This window comes from Pseudophryne corroboree, chromosome 1, assembly GCF_028390025.1.
Source record: "Pseudophryne corroboree isolate aPseCor3 chromosome 1, aPseCor3.hap2, whole genome shotgun sequence".
In the NCBI taxonomy this organism is placed as follows: domain Eukaryota; kingdom Metazoa; phylum Chordata; class Amphibia; order Anura; family Myobatrachidae; genus Pseudophryne; species Pseudophryne corroboree.
In genome coordinates this window covers 666,662,798-666,668,026 of record NC_086444.1, presented here as the reverse complement: position 1 = coordinate 666,668,026, position 5,229 = coordinate 666,662,798, and positions in this window count along the sequence as shown.

The window sequence follows — 5,229 nt, the reverse complement described above, 5'->3', positions numbered from 1 at the left end:
GCGGGGGGGCCGGTGTGAAGATGGCGGCATCAGAGTAAGGAGCGCAGTATTAACTGCACTCCAGGAAGCTCAGCGGTACATTGTGCGGCGCTGTGAGGGGCACCCTAAGCCAGTGCCTACACCCTACACTGGTCACTCAGCCTGTCGTGGTCCCCGAATCTCAGCCAGCATCAATCCTCAGGCCAGTATAATCCTATGAAGAGCAGGAAGACAGCGCCATTTTGGGGACAGAGCTTCTCCTCAGAGCGGACCCAGCAGCGTTCAACACCATTTTCCTGCCTGCACAGCGCTGTCCAGAAAAGAAGGTCCCTCCACAGCAATCTCCAGCTATCTCACGGTACCAGGGGGTTGTAGAAGGGGGGGGGGGGGGGAGGGGAGCCTGCAAAACGGCTGTGTAACTTATCCACTTGCCTGGCATGGTCGCATCAGATGCGACCATGCCTGCAAGTGCTCTATCTGACCTGGACGCACAGGATGCGACCAGTCAGATAGAGAGTATTAGCAGCGGCATGGAAGGTAAACTTCCCTCCGCTGCTGCTGTCAGAGGGACTGGAAGGTCCCTCTGCCTCCCTGCACTCTCTCCCTGTGTCTGCCATGCTGACGATCACTGCTGATCGGTCAGCATGGCAGGATCCCCGCCCTCCAGCGGCTGCAGACAATGGCAGCCGCTGGGGAGTGTAAATGAACCCTCCCAAGCCACCCCCAGAGCCCCGTATACCTACGGGCTGTCCCGGCTTTCAAAATGAAAGCCGCAATGTTTCCGATAGTCGCGATGTTCCCGATCGATGTTTCGATATTTGGAGTGGGGGGGACATATTTTTTTTAAAATATTTAATTTTTTCATTTTTTTTTTAACTAAAATCATTTGGGATAGGGTTAAAGTCATGTTCTTCACCTAATTCACTCATAAAAAAACCTGACAATTTCGGAGCGGTTTTCGGCTAAATAAATCATCATTTAAGTGGTTATTAAGGAGTCTCCCTTATATGTATAAAAACGCTGTGTGTGGGTTAGCTCCAATCTCTGGGTCTCTCTTGCCATTCTTGGGGAGAAACTCTGTCTGTGTCCTGTGTGTGTGTGTGTGTGTGTGTGTGTGTGTGTGTGTGTGTGTGTGTGTGTGTGTGTGTGTGTGTGAGTGTGTGTGTGTGTGTGTGTGTGTGTGTGTGGAGTGTTTGTGGTCACCGATAGCAATGTCCAGGGACTCTATGTCATATGCTGCAGAGGATTTGTCCTCTCAAGATGATCCCATTCCATGTAGTCAGGATTGCACTGATTTAGCACAGATTCCACCAAGGGAGCCGGAATGGTTATCCTCTATAAAAAAATAGGATTTTGGTATACCTACCAGTAAACCCTTTTCTCGTAGTCTATAGAGGATGCTGGGGCCCATTTAGTACCATGGGGTATAGACGGGTCCACAGGAGCCTTGGGCACTTTAAGACTTTTTTACAGTGTGAACTGGCTCCTACCTTTATGCCCATCCTCCAGACCTCATTATAGGAACTGTGCCCGAGGAGACGGACAAACTTTGAGAGAAAGATTTACTTTAAGCTAGTGGCGAGATTCACACCAGCTCACACCGTTCAACCATGCCGCACAACATGGCATACAACTCAAAACATGCCAATGAGCATGAATAACTTTACAGCAACTGCTGAATAACAACTTAACACGTGACAACTTGTGTAAGAAGAAAATATATAATGCAGGAAAAAAGGAGCACTGGGCGGGCGCCCAGCATCCTCTACGGACTACGAGAAAAGGATTTACCAGTAGGTATATTAAAATCCTATTTTCTCTAATGTCCTAGAGGATGCTGGGGTCCATTTAGTACCATGGGGATGTACCAAAGCTCCCAGTACGGGTGGGAGAGTGCGGATGTTCCTGCAGAACTGACTGACCAAATTTAAGGTCTTCAGCAGCCAAGGTGTCAAACTTGTAAAACTTAGCAAACGTGTTTGGCCCTGACCAAGTAGCTGCTCATCAAAGCTGTAAAGCCGAGACACCCCGGGCAGCCGCCCATGAAGAACCCACTTTCCTCGTAGAGTGGGCCTTTACCGAACTCTGTATCGGCAATCCTGCCGTCGAATGAGCATGCTGAATCGTACATCTGATCCAGCGTGAAATCGTCTGCTTAGAAGCAGGACACCCAATCTTGTTGGGATCATACAGGATAAACAATGCTTCTGTTTTCCTTATATGAGCTGTTCTCGTGACATAAGTCTTCAAAGCTTTGACCACATCCAAGGACTTTGAAACAGCTGAGGTGTCAGTAGCCACTGGCACCACAATAGGTTGGTTCATATGGAAAGGAGACACAACCTTTGGAAGAAATTGCTGACGCATTCTTAGTTTAGCCCTATCTTCATGAAAGATCAAATAAGGGCTCTTGTGAGACAAGGCCCCTAACTTAGACACCCACCTTGCGGATGCCAAGGCCAACAGCATGACCACCTTCCAAGTGAGAAACTTTAACTCAACCTCTTGCATAGGTTCAAACCAATCTGATTTAAGGAACTGCAACACCACGTTAAGATCCCATGGTGCCGTAGGAGGCAGAAATGGTGGTTGGATGCGCAGAACCCCCTTCACAAATGTTTGAACCTCAGGAAGCGAAGCCAACTGTTTCTGAAAGAAAATGGACAAGGCCGAAATTTGGACCTTGATAGATCCCAATCTTAAGCCTGCATTCACACCAGCCTGTAGAAATAGGAGAAGACGTCCTAATTGAAACTCCACCTTTGGAGAATTCTTGGATTCACACCAAGATACATATTTTCTCCAAATACAATGGTAATGTCTAGACGTTACTCCTTTCCTGGCCTGAATAAGTGTGGGAATGACTTTGTCGAGAATACCCTTTCAGGCTAGGATCTGGCGCTCAACAGCCATGCCGTCAAACGTAGCCGCGGTAAGTCTTGATAAACAGACGGCCCCTGCTGAAGCAGGTCCTCGCGAAGAGGAAGAGGCCGAGGATCTTCTATCAGCAACTCCCGAAGATCTGGATACCAAGCCCTCCTTGGCCAGTCTGGGACAATGAGGATCGCCCGAACTTTTGCTCTTCTTATGATCTTGAGAATTTTTGGTATTAGTGGAAGTGGAGGGACACATACACCGACTGGAACTCCCACTGGGTCACCAGTGCATCCACTGCTATTGCTTGTGGGTCTCTCGACCTGGAACAATATTTCTGAAGCTTCTTGTTGTGACGAGATGCCATCATGTCTACTTGATGAACGCCCCAACGACTTGCTACCTCTGCAAAGACTTCTTGGTGGAGGCCCCATTCTCCTGGATGGAGATCATGTCTGCTGAGGAAGTCCGCCTCCCAGTTGTCCACTCCCGGAATGAAGATTGCTGACAGAGCTCTTGCATGTCTTTCTGCCCAGAGGAGTATTTCTGTCACCTCTGCCATTGCCGCTCTGCTTTTAGTTCCGCCCTGATGGTTTATGTAAGCCACTGCTGTTACATTGTCTGACTGGGTCTGTATGGGACAATCTTGAAGAAGATGTGCCGCTTGTAGAAGGCTGTTGTAAACTGCTCTCAGCTCCAGAATGTTTGCGTGAAGAAGTGTTTCTTGACTTGACCATCTTCCTTGGAAGCTTTCTCCTTGTGTGACTGCTCCCCAACCTCGGAGACTTGCATCCTTGGTCACTAGTCCTTTGGACATTATGTCTATTAGGGGCACTACTACTGTGGGCATTATGTCTATAAGCGGCATTACTACTGTGGGCATTATGTGTAAGGGCCACTACTACTGTGGACATTTTGTGTAACGGCCTCTTTTACTGTAGACATTATGTGTAAGGGCCACTACTACTGTGGACATTTTGTGTAACGGCCTCTTTTACTGTAGACATTATGGGGGAAATTCAGACCAGATCGCTTGGCTGCGTTTTTTGCTGTCCTGCGATCAGATAGTCACCGCCTACAGGGGAGTGTATTTTCGCTGTGCAAGTCTCTGCGCAGCCCAGGACTTACTCTTCCAGTGCGACTGACTCCTGCTGATCAGGGCCGGAGCGGACGTCTGACGCCCTCCCTCAAAACGCTCGAGCCCACTTGCGTTTTTCCGGACACTCCCTGAAAACGGTCAGTTGCCACCCACAAATGGCCTCTTCCTGTCAATTACCTTGTGAATGCCCGTGCGAATGGATCCTTCGCACCATCCCGTCACTGCATACCCTCCAACATTTTATACAGAAAAAGCGGTACAAATCCGAAAAAGGGGCGTGGCCGCGGGGAAAGGGCGTGACCCCGCCCCTTTTCCTATACTTTCAATGGAAGTTTGGAGAGCCAAAAATCGGTACAGACCATGAAAAAAAGGTACTGTACCTATTAAAAAGGTACAATTGGAGGGTATGTCACTGACCGTCAATGCCCGTTGTAGCCATCCGATGCGCCTGCGCAATGCGACTCAGACGCATGCGCAGTTCGGATCTGATCGCCCCCTGTGCGAAAATGCACAGCAGCGATCAGAACTTGGAATTACCCCCTATGTGCAGTGTTATGTAAGATTGTGCTTCTGTGTGGCGTAATTAGAATTGGGGATACTATTAATGGCCACGTCCCTTTCTTGTGAGACCACACTACTTTATGCGACGCGCGCCTTCAGCGTATGCTGTTCCTTTATTAAGTATGGGAGAGAGGGCGCAAATTTTTAGTTTGCAGGGAGGCGCCAGACACCCTAGCACCGGCCCTGTCTGGAGCTACTCTGAAACTGCACAAAAATATTTTGTAGCCGCTCTGCGATCCTGTCGTTCGCACTTCTGCTAAGCTAAGATACACTCCCAGTGGGAGGGCGGCGGCTTAGCGTTTGCATGGCTGCTAAAAGCAGCTAGCGAGCGAACAACTCAGAATGACAACCAATGTCACAGCACTAATCCAAAGTTTTGAAGGACCAGCTAAATTACAGGTATAAGTTATTCAATTCTAAATACCCAAACAGGAATTAAAGGGTATGTCTCATATCAGCGTAGCTCTAACAGCAGCACAAACCTAGGCATACAATTCTAGCAAACTCAATGTAATATTAGCATACTATTACAAATGTATATATGCGCACATATATATATTTTTTTATATATATATATAAAGAGTCCAACAATGTGGAGGCTCACTCGTCCAATCAAAAGGTCTCCAGCAGCTTCAATTTTCACAATAACTTTATTTCAGTCGATGCCAGGCTCATTGTAGTCGACGTTTCGATCCTCAATTTAGGATCTTTATCAA